Here is a 21,547-nt window from a genome sequence, read left to right as displayed (position 1 = left end):
GAAAGGATGGATGACAGATGCGTGGATGGATGGATGAAGGGTGGGATGGGATTAGATGGGATGAATGGAATGATGGATTTGGGTTTTTGGGAGGATGGATGGAAGAATTGAAAGAAAGATAAATGGGAGGAGGGATGGAATGATTGAAGGGTGGAAATGGGAAGATGGATGGATGAAATGATTGAGGGAGGGATGAATGGATGGATGGAAGGATGGAATGATTGAATGATGGGATGGGGGAAAGGAAGGAGGACAGATGGGTGAATGGATGGATGAAGGGTGGAATGGGATTAGATGGGATGGATGGAATGATGGGTTTGGATTTTTGGGAGGATGGATGTAAGAATTGAAGGGAGGAAGAAAGGGTGGATGGATGGATGGAATGATCGAGGGATGGATTGATAAATGGATGGACTGGAGGGAGGGAGGATGGATGGATGGAATGATTGAAGGAGGGGAAATGGGAAGATGGATGGATGGATTAATGGATGGACTGGAGGGATGGAGGATGGATGGATGTATGAAGGGTGATATGGAAATGGGATGGATGGGTGGATGAATGATGGCATGGATGGATGAAATGAGGGGAGGAGATTAGAGGGAGGAAGAATGGATGGATGGAGAAAGGGTGGTATGGGATTAGATGGAATGGTTGGATGGAATGATGTTATGGGAATGAGGGGATAATGGGTGGATTGAATGACGGAGGGATTAATGGATGGATGGATAGATGAGTGGTTGAATGATGGTATGGAAATGTGGGATAATGGATGGATGCAATGATGAATAGATGGAGGGAATTATGGAGGAATGAATGGATGGATGAAATGATTGAGGGAGGGATGAATGAATGGATTTAAGGATTGAATGATGGGAGAAAGGAAGGAGGACAGATTGGTGAATGGATGGATGAAGGGTGGTATGGGATTAGATGGGATGGATGGGATGATGGGTTTGGATTTTTGGGAGGATGGATGTAAGAATTGAAGGGAGGAAGAAAGGGTGGATGGATGGATGGAATGATCGAGGGATGGATTGATAAATGGATGGACTGGAGGGAGGGAGGATGGATGGATGGATGGAATGATTGAAGGAGGGGAAATGGGAAGATGGATGGATGGAATGATCGAGGGATGGATGGATTAATGAATGGACTGGAGGGATGGAGGATGGATGGATGTATGAAGGGTGATATGGAAATGGGATGGATGGGTGGATGAATGATGGCATGGATGGATGAAATGAGGGGAGGAGATTGGAGGGGGGAAGAATGGATGGATGGAGAAAGGGTGGTATGGGATTAGATTGAATGGGTGGATGGAATGATGTTATGGGAATGAGGGGATAATGGGTGGATTGAATGACGGAGGGATTAATGGATGGATGGATAGATGAGTGGTTGAATGATGGTATGGAAATGTGGGATAATGGATGGATGCAATGATGAATAGATGGATGGAATGATGGAGGAATGAATCGATGATTGAGGGATGGATGAATGAATGGATGGAAGGACTGAATGATGGGATGGGAGAAAGGAAGGAGGACAGATGGGTGGATGGATGGATGAAGGGTGGTATGGGATTAGATGGGATGGATGGAATGATGGATTTGGATTTTTGGGAGGATGGATGTAAGAATTGAAGGGAGGAAGAAAGGGTGGATGGATGGAATGATCTAGGGATGGATGGATAAATGGATGGACTGGAGGGAGGGAGGATGGATGGATTTATGAAGGGTGATATGGAAATGGGATGGATGGGTGAATAAATGATGGCATGGATGGATGAAATGAGGGGAGGAGATTAGAGGGAGGAAGAATGGATGGATGGAGAAAGGGTGGTATGGGATTAGGTGGTATGTTTTGATCCTCGATTGGTCTCACGCAGTCAAGTGATGCGATTTCGCTGGTCAGAGTTCCTCAAGCTTGAACTTTGCACCGCAGCACGACCCTGCGTATGGGGAGAAAAGTCAAGTGTGACCGCAGCTTTAGAGCTTAATGAATTGTTTCAGGTGTGTTTGATCATCTGCAGGATGGTCGATCTCCAGGAACAGGTAATGTAGTGTGTATTTATATAGTGCATTTATTGTGTATGGCCGTACACCCAAAGCGCTTTACAATCATGAGGGGGGTCTCTCCACACCACCACCAGTGTGCAGCATCCACTTGGATGATGCGACGGCAGCTACAGGACAACAGCACCAGTGCTTCACCACACACCAGCTATTGGTGGAGAGGAGAGACAGTGATGGAGCCAATTCTGTGGAAGGGGATGATTGGGAGGCCATGATTCTGAGGGCCGATAGAGGGACTTTGGCCAGGACACAGGGGTTACGAGAAGTGCCATGGGATTTTTAATGACCACAGAGAGTCAGGACCTCGGTTCAACGTCTCATCTGAAAGACGGCGCCCACTGACACTATAGTGTCCCCTTCACTGTACTGGGGCATTAGGACTCACACAGACCGCAGGTTGAGCGCCCCCTGCTGGCCTCACTAACACCACTTCCAACAGCAACCTAGTGTTCCCTAGTGGTCTCCCATCCAGGTACTGACCAAGCTCAGCCCTGCTTAGCCTCAGTAAGTAACCGGTCTCGGGCTGCGGGTTGACATGGCTGTGGTTGGTGTTGGTGACCCCTTTGTTAAATATATATCATGTATGAAGAAGGCCTTAACGCAGACTTTTAATGTTCAAAATGACACTAACAGGACGTATTTTCCAGATCAGAAGCTTCTGAGCGTTTCTGAAACTGCACAGCTTATGTGATCTCCTCGTAATCCAGCATTAAATCTGAAGATAATGTACATGTCTAAAGGTGTGGGCTGGCTGTTACAGTGCGGGCTGAGAAATAAACACACAGTTGAGCATGAAATGCAGCTCATTGCACACAGTATGTGTTCTGATCATATGCTGGTTTCCAGTTTTCATGGCGTCCTCATTTATCTTTTAGTCCTCGTTTGTTTATTTATTTGTCCACATTTTCTGGATCCTCATGTTCGGTTGTTTTGCGTATCCAGTGTGGAAAGCTCTATGTACAAAAAAGCTAAATACAAAAGCATTTCTCCCTCACAAAAGCACGCATCCATCATCTCTTCCTTTTTTAGAAAGATCAAATGTCTTCGCAGACGTTTCCAACACGGCCCCCCATGTGCGAATCCATATTGATGATGAATATCAGCAGATTTCACAAGCTGTTTCTCTCCCGTGAGGACAACTTACAGCACACAACCACAAAACTTTCCCATACGCTCGTCAGTGATGTCAAAACCAGCGCTGAAGTCTTTCGGTTAAGACACGAGATGAAGCAAAAAAATAAATAAACGTCTCATCAATTAGTTATGATTTTAGTTTTATTGTCTGTTTTGTTTGTCTACCTCCACCCAAAACCTCTTGATACACTCGCAAACTCTTCGTTCTCCCTCATCCGGTTGCCAAATAAGCCTGCCGATGTGTATTATGAGCACGTCGTTGGCTCCTTGATGAAGTGCTTTTGTTGCTCTGCTCGCTTTGAATAAGAGTCTGCTCAACGGATGAATGTAAATAATTAATTGTGTCACAGTGAGTAATGCTGACAAACCACTGCAAAACAACTTCCCTGAAGACATAAATGAAGACATCACACTATATTTATCAATGTTTGTTCTGGCACAATAGAAATGTTTTAAAAAGTATACAGACTTAAGTGTCTTGCTGTCGGCATGTGGGTCGAAATGACCATTTTAACAGCTGATAACTAAACCATGTTTTTTTTTTCATCTTGAAGTTTTTTTTTAATGACCCCAACATTAGATTTTATTCCCGTATTTTTAACTATATATATAAAATCACACTGAACTGAGCTAAAATGAACTGAACTGAACTTAAACACTAAAACCTGAACCACACTGTTCTAGTTACTATGACCATTTATGTGAAGCTGCTTTAACACAATCTACATTGTAAAAGCGCTATACAAATAAAGCTGAATTGAATTGAATATATATATATATATATATATATATATATATATATATATATATATATATATATATATATATATTGTATTTTAAACTATATTTCTCAATGTTTTTTAAGACACAAAGGAAAAAGGGAAAAAAAAATCCAGAATTAATTTTTCTGTTGGCTTATGGGTCACAATTACCATTGTAACAGCAGAAAAAAAAATCTTAACAATTTTTTATTTTTTTTTAATTTGACGTTTGGTGACTTTTTTTGTAAAATGACCCTAAAATTAAACAAAAAAATCTTGTTTATCTTTATATTGTCCACTATATGTATACTGGTTTTATAGCCAAACTAATTAATACAGACATAAATGAAGAGATCAAACTATATTTATCATTATTCACTGTAAAACAATGGAAATATATATATATAAGTATACAGACTTATCGAAATTGACAATTTTAACATAAAAATAAAAAATGTGTTTTTTTTTTTTTATCTTGAGGTTTGGTGACTTTCTAAATTGACCCCAGCTTTAGAAAAGAAAACAACAACAAATATAAATTATTAAAAGTTTATCAAAATGTATAAAATTGCATAAATGATGTTTAACAGAGCAAGGAAATGTTCACAGCATGTCTGATAATATTTTTTCTTCTGGAGAAAGTCTGATTTGTTTTATTTCGGCTAGAAGAAAAGCAGTTGTTAATTTTTTTATGAACCATTTTAGGGACACCATTATTGGCCTCTTCAGGCTATTTTCTCCTCGACTGTCTACAGAACAAACCATCGTTATTAAACAAAAAATGTCCCATTATTTTTGTGGCAAAGTGGAAATATTAAAAAGAACACATACTTAAAAATAAATAAAAATAATCAATGCAAATAATAATAATAATAATAATAATAATAATAATAATAATAATAATAATAATAATAATAATAATAATAATAATAATAATAAGGGGCGAGGCAGTGGCGCAGTAGGTAGTGCTGTCGCCTCACAGCAAGAAGGTCGCTGGGTCGCTGGTTCGAATCTCAGCTCAGGTGGTGTTTCTGTGTGGAGTTTGCATGTTCTCCCTGCCTTCTCGTGGGTTTCCTCCGGGTGCTTCGGTTTCCCCACTGTCCAAAGACATGCGGTACAGGTGAATTGAGTAGGCTAAATTGTCCGTAGTGTATGTGGGTTGCAGCTGGAAGGGCATCCGCTGCGTAAAAATTTGCTGGATAAGTTGGCGGTTCATTCCGCTGTGGCGACCCCAAATTAATAAAGGGACTAAGCCGACAAGAAAATAAATGAATAATAATAGTAATAATGAATGCTACTACTACTAATAATATTATTACGCGTTTTATTTTGTTAAAGTAATAGTAAGTTGAAACAGTAGAAACTGGGTTAAGTAAAATAAACTTATTTCAAAGCAAAAAGCATGATTATTTTGCCTGTTTTATGTCAAAACTAAATTAATTTTACCTCATTACGTCTGAAAACAAGACAATATTTATTTCTTGTCCAGAAAATGCTTCTTGATTTAAGATTAATTAGCTATTTGGACTAGAAACAAGACTAAAACTAAGTAAGAAACTATTATCACACAGAGTGTCATGAAGTTTATGGAGAACTCCCACATTCACAGTGTTTATATAAGACAGAGTTGCCACTCATGGTCGAAAATAGAACAATCTGCAGTGGCAAACTTCAGAAATTAATATTGTTATTAACATCAAGCTGCGATAATATTAGCATCAAGCGGAGAGAGCTACATGCACAGGCCAGTCTCTAAGCAACACAGCAGCTTGTGCTATCATCCTGACTGACTCCATAAAGCAGCTCAACTTCTGACACATTTCATGGTACGATTGCAGACAGTCAGGCCCAACTGTATTCAAACAACACCCTGACAAGTGGAATTGCATTTAAGCTACCTACCAAGACAGCCTTTCACGTCGGCTTGGCGGCATTAAGCGTTATTAAACAAGACTTAAATGGCATGACAAATTACTGGGACCAAATGCATGACAGCCGAACGCTAGCAGGCAACGTAAAAGCCCAGCAAGATGAATTAAAAGTTCCCGAACTCAAAAAACACACACGCCCCTAATGTAACTATCACATGTATTAAGATGGCAAATATTTTAAGATGTTATTTAGAGCAGGAAAACGCCTCGAGAAGCAGAAACGGCAAGCATAGGGGAATATATATAAAAATCTTGTTGTTGTTTTTTTTCTAAAATGGCTCCAACATTAGAATAATGTCATCTTTTTTATTGTCATGTAGTCTCTACATATTTATGGTCTTCCTTTGGATACATTTTGACCCGGCAGCATACCTGCTACACTGTTAGACCTTACCAGGCTTACCAGTAAAATACTGGCAACACTGTGGCCAGCTACTCACTGCAATGGTTCAGTTACAGCAGGGGTGTCAAACTCAATTCCTGGAGGGCCGAAACCCTGCACACTTTAGTTCCAACCCTGCTCCAACACACTTACCTGGAGGTTTCAAACAAGCCTGAAGGACTCAATTAGTTTGATCAGGTGTGTTTAATTAGGGTTGGAACTAAACTGTGCAGAGCTGCGGCCCTCCAGGAACTGAGTTTGACACCTGTGAGTTACAGAAATTCACTGGCAACACTGTTGCCTGCTACTCACTGTAATGGTTTGGTTATAATGAGTATCTGGCAACAGTGTTTTGCTGTGTTCTTACTATATGCGGAAAGCACGTCAAGCGCGTGTGATTTACATGTTAAGTCAATGCAAACGCGCGAATAGACATCCTGCGATACACGCGAATGACGTGGCGCGAATGACGCGAATGTCGTGGTGCGAATGGAGCGGTGCGAAATGAGTGCAAATCACTCGAGTTCAAAAATCTGAACTTCAGCAGACATTCGCGCCACGTTAACCAATCAGAAGCTTGTTCTTGTGGGGGCGTGATTGTGACGTAGAACCTGTTGATTGTGTCCCGGGGGAAATCCTCCAGGCGACACCGACAACAAGTCATCAAACTGAGCTTGAAGCGGATTTGAACTGGAATGAAGCGGATTTGACGCGCGAATGAAGCGAGTAAACTCAAATGTTCACGCTGCAATTTAGCTGCAAATAGCGCGATTTATCCGTGCGTTCCGCGTCTGGTGTGAACGCAGCATCATACTCAATTACAGTCATTTGAGTATTAGTTACTTTACACCACTGGCTACTAGATTATGTCTTGACCATCATCACTAGCACTTCCAATCGATGCTAGAAGTGAAGTTTATTCATTAACTAATTTCGAGAGGATCACGTGCTTATGATTTATCACGGCCGGTCTTGTATTTGCTTATCACTATCTTCCAATCATATGAGCCCTAAGCTAGTATAAATGACCACAGTTTTCAGTCCACTTTATCTTCGTTTGGAAGAAACCCCCCTTTCCTCCCCAATTCTCCTCCTTTACCTCTGATCGGGCGGCCCAGTGGTTAGCACTGTGAGCCCCACAGCAAGAACACTGCCGGCCCTGGTCCCAACAGGCCGGTGTTTGTATGTTCTCCCCGTGTTCGCGTGGGATTCCCCGTGTTCTCCGGTTTCCTTCCACCATCCAAAGACATTCAACATGCACAACAATCAAGCACTTTATAAATCCTATCGTTCCCTTAGCTAACGCAGCCAGGGAGTTCTGAGATCCACCGAGCTTAGGCTCCCCTCTCGCTCTGCCAATGGGAGGAAGCCCCAGGCTCGAGGATCCCTTGAGCTTGGGGCTCTCTCCTGGGAAAGCTTTTTATGAATCATCAGTGTCTTGAAATGATTTTGTGCTCGTCTCTCCTCGTCGTCATTTTTCCTCCATTTTTCTACACCTGAAGAATAGCATTAGATAAGTTTCATTTTCGCAGTGCAATTTCCAAAATAAATCATAATGAGGCGGGCAGTGAAGCAAAGGCCATGGCTTCAAATGACAGGTTGCTATCAAAAATCACCCCCAAATGTTTGACTGAAGATGAGGACTGAACTAAGAATCCAGGGTTAGAATTTAGTAATTAAAAAAAATGTCAATATCAGCTATACAATCTGTTTATTTCGTAAATACATACAAGTAATCAGGTTGAGAGGAGATAAAATGTTGTGTATCATCAGCATAACAGTGGAAGCTACAGTAACTCAGTAATGTTTTCAATGATTTTTCCTAGCGGTAGCATATATAGTGTGAACAGTAAGGGACCAAGAACTGAGCCTTGTGGGACGCCACAGTGTACTGTTGATCTGTATGATGCCTTTTCATTAACTACATACAAAGTGAGAACACTCAGATAGATACGACCTGAACCAGGCCAATGCAGTTCCAGTAATACCAACATAATTGTCAAGTCGATCTACTGTAGGAGAATAATATGATTGGTTGTATCAAATGCAGCACTGAGGTCCAATAACACTAAGAGAGAATCCACGATCTGACGGCAGGAGGAGGTCATTCGTAACTCTTAGGAGTGCTGTTCTGTGCTATGAAGTGCTCTAAATCCAGATCCAAATTTTTCATAAGTGAAGTTTCATTAACTAGTTTCGAGAGGAGCATGTGATATGATTGAGCACGACTGGCTGCTCATCTGTTATCAGTAATAATCCAATCAGAGGGATCCCGGTTTACAATAAATAGATCGTTTTCTCCCTCCTGCTCTATCTTCGTTTTGGAAGAATCCCCCCTTCCACCCCATCTCCTCCTTTTCCTCCCTTTTCCAAGAGGGAGCTCTCGAGACCTACCTGATCTCGGATACCCTTATATCAGGGGTGTCCAAACTCGATCCTGGTGGGTCTGTGTCTTGCATATTTTAGTTCCAACCCCAATTAAAAACACCTGAATTAGCCAATCAAGCTCTATCTAGGTATACTAGAAACTTCCAGGCAGGTGTGTAGAAGGAAACTATGCAGGACACCGGCCCTCCAGGACCGAGTTTGGACACCTCTGCCTTATATGCTTATTGACCGGGCGGGAGCCCTGGGCCCAAGTATTTCCAAGCTCAGGGTTCTCTCCCGGGACAGCTTACCAAACCTGCTATAAACGCTAAGCATATCTAAGTGGGAACTCCTAAAATATTGTTTCTTTCTGAAAACAAGACAATGGGCCCTATCATACACCCGGCGCAGTGTGGCGCAAGGCGTGGCGCAGTAGTCTTTTGGTAGTTTCACCTTGGCGCAAGAGTTGTTTTGAGGCGTTGCGCTACGCTGTTTAAATAGCAAATGCATTAGCGCTCATATGTGCGCCCATAGGCGTTCTGGTCTAGAAAGGAAGGTGTTCTGAGGTGGACCGCTGGTGCGTTGCTATTTGAGAAACTATAATAGATTTTTCATTAGACCAAAACTAACCCGGTCTAAACTCCAGCGCCTCGCTTACACACTGCTTAATACACACAAGAGAGCAATAGGCAAATATCTTTACATATGAAAAAATGTAAATATTAAGGATATATATAGGATATAATAAGAATATATAGGATATAAATATAAAGGATTAAAATATTACAAAACATATTATTTTCTAGCCCACATAAATATGAAAAACCACTGCTTTATGTCTTCTTCATCTCTGGAGGCTTTTTCAGTTCATTCATAACAATTTGCTTCTGTATAATGTTATTATTATTAGCAGTGTTATTTATTATATCCATATTTATGTTTGTTTTATTAAAAACAAGCTTAGATTTGCCCACCTGTCAGGTTTTAGACCATATGATGCACAGCATGTGTTTTAGGATAAAACTCAGGTTTTTGAGCACATTTTGTTATTATTGTTCATTTATTCGTTTGCTGGAAATTAGAACTGAATTTAGAAATAGTTTTAAACTAAATTAATTATTTATAGACTAATTGATGCTCTGTTTAACAGTTTTCTGTTAACTGTGAACTGTTTGCTAGTGAAATGCTCAGTTTTTCCACTTAGACTTACTTTGCGTCCTGTAAATAGCGAATGCGCTCTTGGCGTGACGCAGCTAGCTCTTAAAGGGAATGGGAGATGAGACTCTAATTGGTTTATTCTCAAAACACACCTATAACTCATTAAGAGAATAAGCTCAACCCTTTTAGAGCATGCGCTGTGGCCCAAGGCAGATTTCCCATCCTTAAATTAGCAAAAACGCATTCTGACACGCCCTGAAAGCGTTTGCGCCCTGCATTTTGCGCTCTGCGCATGGACCGTCAAAATAGAGCCCATAGTGTTTTTCTTGTTTAGAAAATGCAAGAATTTTTAGATATTCTGTCTAGAAACAAGACAAAAACTCTAAGTAAGAAAAGCATTTTTTGTGGTGTATTTCGAGCAGGAAAGCGCTTCAGCATAGGAAAATATGTCTGAGGTGCTTCTTCATCTGAGACAAAGATATTTTTAAATATTCCATGAACTCATTTTTGAAGAGCGCAGGCTGAACGGTGTTCATGGCCCCACACAATTTAGCCGTTCCCGCTGAAGGGGGTCCCCGGAGGGAACATGATTAATTCTGTAAGAAGAGGCTGTTTAAAGCTGTCAAGCCACCTCCTGACCACACTCACGCAATGCTCATCTAGCAGGAGCGCTTTCACAGTGATGGAGCCTTTTCACGAGACTGCATTTAACGGTCATCAGCATCTTAGAAGTTTTTAATATTTAGATTTTCTAAAAAGCTTTATTTAAGCAGGGAAGTCAAATAAGAACCAGTTCTCGTTTACAATGGCGACCTGGCCAAGAGGCGAAATACAAAGCAGCAGGGACACGAGAACATAACAAGTTCACAGATGCAGATAATAACAAATCAAGCACAGCCATAATGTGCTAGCAACTGGAATTATTTTTTTAAGGATGATTCCCCAACTTACAGGGGGTTAGGGAGCGGGCCGGGTGAAGAAAGCATACTATATGCATGGTCGCCATTTCTGGGGTTCCTCTGCTCTCTCTCTCTAGCATCCTGGGGCGCTGATGCTTGCGCCAGCTCAATGCCTTCCATCAGCTCTGGCCAAGTGGCAGGGTTGCAGTGAACCCTACTGAAAAATCCAGCTTAGACCAGCCTAGGCTGGTTGGCTGGTTTTAGCTGGTTGACCAGCCTGGTTTTAGAGGGGTTTTGGTCATTTCCAGGCTGGTTTCCAGCCATTTCCAGCCTGGTCTTAGCTGGTCAGGCTGGAAAATGACCAGCCAAATCCAGCTAAAACCAGCTTGACCAGCCTGGTTTAAGCTGGATATCGCTGGTTTTGGCTGGACTTCTAGCTTGGCTAAGCTGGTCAGGCTGGTTCTAGCTGGTCATCTCCCAGCCTGACCAGCTAAGACCAGGCTGGAAATGGCTGGAAACCAGCCTGGAAGTGGCCAAAACCCCTCTAAAACCAGCCTGGTCGTCCAGCTAAAACCAGCCAACCAGCTTAGGCTGGTTTAGGCTGGATTTTTCAGCAGGGAAGGGAGTGTTATCATTGCTAGGAGGGCAACTTCTGCATTAAGTGGTCAATCACTAGCCTTTCCACTAGCTAGGCAGCTGACTGATGGTCTGCAAGCAGCCAAAGGCAGGCCAGATTCAATAGAGCAGGGGTGTCCAAACTCGGTCCTGGAGGGTCGGTGTCCTGCAGACTTTAGCTCCAACTTGCTTCAACACACCTGCCTGGATGATTCTGATAAGCTTAGTAAGAGTTTGATTAGCTAGGCCAGCTGTGTCTAATTGGGATTGGAAGTAAACTTTGCAGGACACCGGCCCTCCAGGACCGAGTTTGGACATCCTTGTATTAGAGCTTTGGCCTGCATGCTCTTTGGTTGGGGTGCGCTCATCCAGCGGCCACTGCTGGAAGTGACGCGCCAGCACTCTCCATTTTGGCTTTGGAAGGCTGAAAAACTCCTGGGGGAGTTTTGATCCTGAATGAAACTGTTTTGCTTGTTTTAAGGTAAACCACACTTAATCTTGAATAATTATTTATTAAAAACCAAATAATATTTTATTCTTGTCTAGAAAGTTTTTAGATTTTTTTTGGACTGGAAACAAATCAAAACGTGTTTTTGCAGTGTGGAAAGTGTTTTCAGTATGTCTGCAGGCATCATTAAAAATCAGCATGTAAAATGAGAGCGCTGTAAGCATTTGATCAGAATGCCCAAACTTCATGCATTCTGAGGGAAACTGGTAGTTTGCATGAGGAGTAGCAGTCATCACAATCACTTCTGAGGCAACAGGTAACGGCAAACATTATTAATATTCAAAGGGGATTGTTTTTCCTGAATAATGGAGGGATGAGAGATACTTCTGCTATGTTAAAATGCTTCCAGCCCAGTTTAATACGAAAAGTCAACTGCAGCTCAGTCTTTCAAGGAGAGTAAAGACGAACTTTCAAAACATCAGTGTTTGCCTGATTCGGGCTTTAAGTCTGTCAAAAAACAGGGTTGGTCTTTTTTTAATGATCTGTTATTGTTATTATTCTTATTTACGAAACAGATATCTGCTGAAAATCCAGCTTAGACCAGCCTAGGCTGGTTGGCTGGTTTTAGCTGGTTAATCAGGCTGGTTTTAGAGGGGTTTTGGTCACTTCCAGGCTGGTTTCCAGTCATTTCCAGCCTGGTCTTAGCTGGTCAGGCTGGAAAATGACCAGCCAAATCCAGCTTAAACCAGCTTGACCAGCCTGGTTTAAGCTGGACATAGCTGGTTTTGGCTGGACCACCAGCTTCGCTAGGCTGTTCAAGCTGGTTTTAGTTGGTCATTTCCCAGCCTGACCAGCTAAGACCAGGCTGGAAATGGCTGGAAACCAGCCTGAAAATGGCCAAAACCCCTCTAAAACCAGCCTGGTCAACCAGCTAAAACCAGCCAACCTGCCTAGGCTGGTTTAAGCTGGATTTTTCAGCAGGGATCAGTGCAAACAATTGTCTGGTTTTCAGAAACGAGTCAAAATTAAATGAGTTTTTCCTTAAAAAAAATAATCCTACTCCAATCTTTGCAGTTAAACCCAACGGATGGGTTTCTCCATATTTTACTGACATTTTGCTGAAACCCACTCAGCATTTACAGAAGATGTGTAGCTTATTTCAGCTAAAACTCGTCAGTCATTTTATTATTAATATCTTCTTGAGATCAGCGGTGCAGTAGGTAGTGCTGTCGCCTCACAGCAAGAAGGTCGCTGGTTCGAACCTCGGCTCAAGTTGGCGTTTCTCTGTGGAGTTTGCATGTTCTCCCTGCCTTCGTGTGGGTTTCCTCCGGGTGCTCCGGTTTCCCCCACAGTCCAAAGACATGCGGTACAGGTGAATTGGGTAGGCTAAATTGTCTGTTGTGTATGAGTGTGTGTGTGAGTGTGTGTGTGGATGTTTCCCAGAGATGGGTTGCAGCTGGAAGGGCATCCGCTGTGTAAAAACTTGCTGGATAAGTTGGCGGTTCATTCCGCTGTGGCGATCTGGATTAATAAAGGGACTAAGCCGACAAGAAAATGAATGAATCTTCTTGAGACGAGCCCTTGGTAATTTCCCACTAGTCCTAATAATGCGTTTTCAATAAAGGTTGAACAATAGACGCATGTTCACTGATGGCCACCAACACAGCGATTCCAAAGCTGCAAATAATTAAAATATTGCAGTCATTGTGTGTGGTGAGACGGGGTTAATGAGTTATTCAGCTCAGCGTAGCAGATGGATGGATAAGAGAGAATATCTGAGTGTAAAAAAAAAAAAAAAAGAGTGCTACAGGCTAATCCCACAGCAAGGTCAGTCAGATCTGATCCAGACACGCTCTGCCCCCCCAAAAAAACAACTCATATTTATGACACTATCAGCAATTAGTCATGGGAATATTAGGGCTGTAACGGAACTGACAGTACTCATCTCTCTGCGTCAACACCAGCCAGTGGAGTACAGCGCATTAAACAGATTTATTCTCCAAACCTTGATTCACATGTCAGCTGCCTTTAAAAACGGAAAGTGTCTGAGAGCTAGTCATGCCACGGTGACTGAATATATATATATATATATATATATACACATATACATATACACATACATACATACACATATATATATTAGGGGTGTCAAAATTAATTGTTGCACCGCGATGCAGATGCGGACAATTCGGTATTGATTCAGTAATAACCATAACTGGTTATCATGTACTGACGTCATTTATCTCCTATGCCCTCTGTCGCGAGGGAGGTGAGCGCCGTTATTTACAACACTCAGCCAACTCAGGGCCGGCCCGTGGCATAGGCACCATAGGCAAATGCTTAGGGCGCTGTATATCCAGTGGGGCTCCAGAAATGAGGAGATGAGCGCGCTTCAGTTGGTTTTGTTTTCGATTTTCCTGACACACATTCAGTTACAGACTGCAATAACTCAAAAAACGCTTACCCTAAAAAGATCTAAAGTGTGTTTCCAACAGAAAGACAAATCTTAAGCCCTCACAGTCTGCGTTTACTTTAGCCGGCAGAGCTTGCGCTGAGAGGAGCTCTCTGTAAGGGACCGTCGGAAAAGTGCTTATTTTTTTCGTTTTTCTGCTCCGCTCAGCGCGAGCTCTCCCTGTTGCAAGGGCTTAAGTGTGTTTGTTTGTGTGTGTGTGTGTGCGTGTGTGTGTTTGTTTGTTTGATGCTGTCTATGTTTGTGAATGTGTTTGAATGAGAGACAGTGTGTTGCTGTGTGTCTGTGTGTTTATACAGACAGCATGTTATAGCCTCCCCCTAAAATATAACACTATATATGGAAAGCATCATCAATCGAATTGAACCGAATCGATGGCATGATAATCGTAACCGAACCGAACCGTGAGACCAGTATAGGTTCACACCTCTAATATATATATATATATATATATATATATATATAAACACACACACACATATACACACTTTGGTTCATGCAAAACATTTCAAAGTAAGTTGGGACAGTAAAGCCTTTACCACTAAGTCATGTTGTCATTCCTTTTCACAACACTTCAAAGAAGTTGAAGACGTGTTTCAGGTGTAATTCATCCCATTCTTCCTGCAAACAAGTCTTAAGGTGGGCAACAGGTCTTCGTTGTCACATTTTGAGCTTCAAAATGCGCCACACATCCTTTATTAGAGACAGGTCAGGACTGCAGGCAGGCCACTCCAGTACCTGTATCCTCTTCCTCCACAGCAGGACTCTGTAATGTGTGCAGATTGTGGCTTTGTGTGTCTGGAGTGTCCCAGGAAAACAAGGCAGCATATTGGGCTCCAAAATCTCCGTGTGCTTTTCAGCATTAATGGAGCATCATAGAAGTGCAGGTTACCTTTCAGGCACTGACACGACCTCATACCATGACAGAGCCGGGCTTTTGGACTTGATGGGAACAGGATGATCCTTTTCTTCTTTGGTCTTTGGCACGCGCTATTCATTTCTCCCAAAAGCATCTAAAATACTGATTTATCTGAGCACAGTACAGGTTTCCACTGTGTGATGGTCCATCTCAGATGCCAGTGAGCCCAGAGAAGTCGATGGACACTGTTAACATAGGGCCTCCTTTTGGCCCGGTGCAGTTTTAACTGGCGTTTGTGGATGTAACTGCGTATTGTGGTGCTTGACAAAGGTAGTCCTGAGCCCATGTGCTGATCTGACTAATAGATGAATGAGGATTCTTGATGCAGCGCCTGTTTAGGAGAACACCTTAAAAAAGTGCATGCATTCATGTAGAGTTGGATGAATCCTGTACAAGTTATCTATGTTTCTAGCAATAGGCGAAATAGTTAAAGATCAGACATAATTTAACCACCCTACACTGAAAAAAATTATTCAAAGATGATTCCTTGGATTTACTCAATTTTTTTTACGTTAAGTGGTTGTAAACAATTTATGTGTGTTGAATTTAAACAAACAAATTAAGTTGAACATTATTAAACTTAATTTGTTTGTTTAAATTCAACACAAAGACATTGTTTGCAACAGTTCTGCATGCAACATTTTTTTCAGTGTAAAACAAGCAAGACAAGCAAGAAATATTGTCTATAATATGCCAAAATTAAGTGAGTTTTCTCTTAAAATGAGCAAAATATTCTTCCAGAGGGGTCAGTAAAATAATCATGCTTTTCATTTTGACATATGATTATTTTGTTTACGTCATTTGGCAGATTATTTGGCTTGTTTTAAGAAAAAACGGTCACACTTTACAATAAGGTTCATTAGGTAATGTTAATTAATGCATTTAATAACATGAACAAACAATGAACAACACATTTACTACTGTATTTGTTCATGTTAGTTAGCGTTAGTTAATGAAAATACAGTAGTTCATTGTTAGTTCATGTTAACTCATGGTGCATTAACTAATGTCAACAAGCATAGACTTGGATGTTAATAATGCATTAGTAAATGTTCAATTATGATTAATAAATGCTGTACATGTGCTGTTCATGATTAGTTCATGTTAGTAAATGCATTAACTAACGAACCTTATTGTAAAGTGTTACCGAAAAAACTCACTTAATTTTGACTTTGATTTAAAACATGACAATATGTTGTGCTTGTCTAGAAAAACGCTTCATGATTTAAGGATTTGTAGGCATTTGGACTTAAAACAAGACAAAAAATGTAGTTTTTTTTTTTTGTTTGCAGTGTAAATAAAGTATAACATTACCTAATGCGACAGTTCTGATTGAAACATCATTGCCATGTTTTTTCTTAACTGCTTAACATGCTGCTAGTATCAGTATCTGCTCCCCGAGGTTTTCCTTCTTCTGATTGAATTATTTTTTACTGGAATCGCTGGCTGTAATTGTTGATGGAGAGATGGTAATATGAATGTAAATGAGGAGATCTCCACAGGGAGATGATGCCTGAGTCTGTCAGCGGACCGCCACGCTGGAAAAAGCCGGGGTAAGTGACTGTGATTGCTCGAAAACTGCTTGATTGAGCACCCCGCACTGGAAAGAAAGATCTGTTAATTAACACTTTCCGTATTAATTTGAGTTTTCCACTTATTTGCGGTTGTGAATTGCATTATGGGATGTTGATCTTTGCTTTGCCTCTTCTGTTCAACAAAGTGACTTTTATTGACATTTTAGTAGTTTGAAATAATATAGTGTATAAGAAATAATATAGAGAGAAATAAGCAACCCAGGCTCATTATTGATATGTACCCCTATGCAAATTTCTGGAGAGCGCCAAATACGTCCCAGGAGCTACTTTTTTTTGCAGTTTTTGTTTTCAGGAATTCACCAGAGGCCGCTGTTTACGCTTTTCAGATCATCAGAATGGGGAAGAAAGGAGATTTAAACGTGGCATGGTTGTTGTTGCTGAGTATTTCAGAAACTGCTGATCTACTGGGATTTTCACGCACAACCATCTCTAGGCTTTACAGAGAATGCTCCGACAAAGAGGAAATATCCAGTGAGCGGCAGTTCTGTGGGCGCAAATGCTGGGAAACGATCTGGGAAACGGCCCTGGGCACGGTTCGGATGGCATAGTGTGAGTACACCCTTAGTTAATGCATTTACAAATATGAACAAACAACGAACAGTACATTCATTACAGATTTTGTTCATGTTAGTTAATAAAAATACAACCATTTATTGGAAGGTCGTTAACTCTGTGCATTAAATAATGCTAGCAAGCATGAATTTGGATGTTAATAATGTTGAATTATGATGAATAAATGCTATACCTAGTTCATCTTGGTAAACACATTAAAGTGTAAAGTGTGACCAGTAATATTTACAGCAGATCATTTTACTTTGCTTGCACTACATTTTTGGGCATGTAATGGTGTTTGAGTATGATTTTTCAGTTCTCTTTCCACCCATCTTTAAACACTCTTTTCAAGCGATGTCTTCTTGATGTAAAACGTTTGACAGGTGTTTGCTGTCCTCGAGGCAGGAACGAAAAGTTTCCCCATTACCATTTTAAGTCTGCAGATGATTATATCTGTTCACTAACTTGCAGAATTTGCTGACATGACAGTCTAAAGTGGCTGAAGGTAAAAAAAAAAAAGGTGTGTTACTAAAATTGCGGCTGAAACAGCTGTGCTGAAATGTGAATTTAAATGATTCAGCTCTCAGTCAAATACCTGGAAGAAAAAGGTTACTACACTGAAAACAAATGCTTTGCTTATGTAGAGTTTTGTCTTGATTCTAGTGCAAATATCTACAAATTTTTAAACCGAGAAGCATTTTCTAAACAAGCACAACATATTGTCTTATTTTCAGAAAAAATGAGTTAAAATTAAGTGAGTTTTTCCTTAAAACAAGCGAAAAAATCTGACAACGGGGTATGCAAAATAATCTCATGTCAAAAGTAAAGCAAAATTATTCTGCTTGGCCCTGTGGCAGATTATTTTGCTTGTTTAAAGGAAAAGCTCACTCGCATTATTTCCTAAAACTTGACAAGATTTTGTAGGTTAATCAATACAAATATTTCAGACTGATACGTAATCATGATGTCTTATACATATTTTCCATTATCATTTATCTAAAGTGGTGTAAATAAGTATTGCACATTTTTCTCAGGAAACATATCTCTAAACTTAAAACCCAAAGAAATCCATATATGCAAAGAAAACAAATCGAATTAGTTTACAAAGTTATACATAATAAAATAATGCAGAAAAAAAGGATTGAATAGATGAAGAAAGGAAGGTGTATTTGGGCAGTGAAAGCCCAGACAGCAGCTGAAATCTCTCAGCAGTTTTTCAGCAAGCCTCTGCCCTTCCTCAGTGTAAATAAACATCAGCTGCTCCAGTCCAACATCTACATCAGCAGGAGGATGAAACCATTTCAGCAAGACAATGATCCAAAACACAGCCAAGGAGACTCTCAGATTGCAAATCGAGCTAAAGAATGGCCTACACAATCACCTAAACCGAATCCAATAGAGAATACAGAATAAAGCTCAGATTTGATAGAAGAGACTAAAAAAACCATCAAGGTCTTGATACTGTTGAAGTTTGTGAAACTCACCCCTGAGCGATGCACGAGGCTTCATTCTCCATATGAGAGTCGTCTTTAAGCTGAAGAAGCACACTAAAATATAAAAATTAGACTGCACGATTCTGAAAATTAGGGTTAGGTTAGATTAAGTTAGGGTTTGGTTTGGATTAGGTTAGTGTTAGGGTTAGATAAGGTTGGGTTAGGGTTAGGGTTAGGGTTAGGCATTGGTTAAGTTAGGGTTATGGTTAGGTTATAGTTGGTCAGGGTTGGTTAGGTTAAGACTGGTTAAGTTAGTTTAGAGTTTGGTTTGGTTATGTTAGGGTCGGTTAAGGTTAGGTTAGGGTTAGAGGTTGAGGTTAAATTAGAACATAAAATTCAAGCAATAGAGAAAGTCAAAAATAGCTATAGTGGAGTAATTTATCCTAAATTATATATATATATATATATATATATATATATATATATATATATATATATATATATATATATATATATATATATATATATATATATACACACACATACAGTTGAAGTCAGAATTATTAGCCCCCTTTTGATTTTTTCCTTTTTTAAATATTTCCCAAATGATGTTTGACAGAGCAAGGAAATTTTCACAGTATGTCTGATAATATTTTTTTCTTCTAGATCTTATCCTAGTGAAGCCTTTAAATGTCTCTTTAAGCTGTATAGAAGTATATTGAAAAATATTAAGTAAAATATTATTTACTGCCATCATGGCAAAGATAAAATAAATCAGTTATTAGAAATGAGGTATTAAAACTATTATGCCTAGAAATGTGCTGAAGAAATCTTCCCTCCATTAAACAGAAATTAGGGGAAAAAATAAACAGGGGGCTAATAATTCAGGGGGACGGAATCTGCAGACGTTTTTTGCTATTTCTGCGGACAATTTTGCTAAAAATCTGTGGATTTCCATGGAATTATTTTGGGGGTAGCGGAGTATCATTACTAAAACCTTAATATATTAAATAAAAAGTAATAAATGACTGAATAAAAACTGAATAAATTTAGATGTACACATTTATTCAAGTAAATAAACAGAATTAATAATGGGCAAAAAATCTGAGGTATTCTGTGGAAAATCTGCAAAAAATCTGCGGAATTCTTTGGGCGCAGATTCTGTGTGAGCCTATTTATAAGTTAATATGTTCCATGTAAAAAATCCTGCTTGTAAAAATGTCCCTAAAAACACACTCATTGTTTTAGAGATAACTGTGGTATTATTAGCTTTGTGTTATTATTCAGTTTCGCTGAATTTTTGTTTGTTTTTGAAGTTTAATTTTGGAGATGCAAAATAGACTCATTATATATATTTATATATATGCATGGAGGAATCAGTAACTCATCAAACATCTGCTCTCTGTGTCATCAATATCACTTTTCAGTCTTCTTCTGGATGGTGCTGCAGGGACTGATGCTAAACTCAATCACTGTATAGAGAAAAAAATACCTTTAGGGTAGAACTTAGATTTTTGAAATAAATTAATTTTAGATTGTATGAACCTAATTAAAAGACGCGTGTACTACACTTTTAAGCAGTTACTTTCTGAGATCCAATTATAGGGTCACTTAAGTTCTTGCTCCAACAACTGTTTACTTTAATTCAGTTTTAATGCTCATCGTGATGAGGGGTTATTCAAAGTTTCTGTTGTCTTTCTATCAGCTGAACCAGACGGCTCATTTTCTTTTGACTGCTGGACATGAGAGATATTTCTCATTTTTTATAAACTCCAGAGATGGTGGTGGTGCGTGAAACTCCCAGTAGATCAGCAGTACACACATTTATATCAAAAGAATATATATATATATACACAGATTCAACACACTTCTAATCAGTATAGTGTTAATAACTCTTCTCTAATAACTGATTTATTTTCTCTTCTCCATGATGACAGCACATAATATTAGACTAGATATTCTTCAAGACACTAGTGTTCAGCTTAAAGTGACATGTAAAGGCTTCACTAGGGTAATTAGGGTAAAGTTAGGGTAATTAGGCAAGTCATTGTATAACAGTGGTTTGTTCTGGAGACAATCCAACACTAATATTGCTGAAGGGGCCAATAATATTGACCTTAAATCAGGGTGTGATTGTTCTATAAAACAATGATTGTTTGAGTCCAAATGGACCTAAAATTATGAAATCACCCAGTTATTATCACCAGATATGGGCCATTTTGCTTTGAAAGAACTGTGAAATGAGCTTCCCGCAATACAGCATCAGTTCTCTTTTGTCAACGCCTCTTGTGTATATGTCACCTGGGCCCGGTTTTTCAAAAGGTTTAATCCAGATAAAATTGATCCGGATTTAGTAATCCTGTTTTTGCGATCCGTGATCAGGTAATCCAGCTTACTTTTTGAGCCAGTTTTTCAAAGCAACATCGGATTGGAACAATCTGATCCGGATAGGAACTTTTCAGGATCACTAAATCTGGATAACCAGTGCTCAAACAGGATAGGACATCACAATGTAGAACTATAGATATGTAAAGAGTAGAATAGCCAGCATGGGATCAATATAACTTTATTTTTATTTGAAATGAAAACTAAGAAAATTTGATAATTATTTAAATAATAATAAATAATAATAAAAACAAGAAAAAACAACACCCCATCCTCTTTAAGCAGTCCGCTCATTTGAGACCTACAACACTGTACATTAAGGATCTTTATAATAAGTTTCAAATATAGATGTAAATAAAAAAAGACTGAATGTCAAAAACTCCACAATAATGTCAGACTTCCTCATCTGATGTGGAGAGCAG

General features: G+C 39.8%; 2 long non-coding RNA genes across 4 annotated transcripts in view; one reads left to right on the top strand and one right to left on the bottom strand.

Annotated features, from left to right (window-relative positions):
- The window catches only part of LOC147846149 (uncharacterized), a 264,765-nt gene that overhangs the window by 78,622 nt on the left and 164,596 nt on the right, over nucleotides 1-21,547 (top strand). Inside the window, exon 4 of one of the 3 annotated variants that reach the window (XR_015481495.1) lies at nucleotides 17,082-17,304. The exons of the other annotated variants lie outside the window; for them this stretch is intronic. This is a non-coding gene — a long non-coding RNA (uncharacterized LOC147846149). The remainder of the gene's footprint in view (nucleotides 1-17,081; nucleotides 17,305-21,547) is intronic. 3 annotated transcript variants of the gene reach the window in all.
- LOC147846150 (uncharacterized) overlaps nucleotides 1-21,547 on the bottom strand; it is a 145,501-nt gene that overhangs the window by 22,729 nt on the left and 101,225 nt on the right. The gene's annotated exons all lie outside the window — the stretch shown is intronic.

This window comes from Danio rerio, chromosome 3 (genome assembly GCF_052040795.2).
Source record: "Danio rerio strain M-AB ecotype USA chromosome 3, GRCz13ab, whole genome shotgun sequence".
Classification (NCBI taxonomy): domain Eukaryota; kingdom Metazoa; phylum Chordata; class Actinopteri; order Cypriniformes; family Danionidae; genus Danio; species Danio rerio.
The sequence above is the reverse complement of the archived record's forward strand: the minus strand, read 5'-3'. Positions and strand labels throughout refer to the sequence as shown.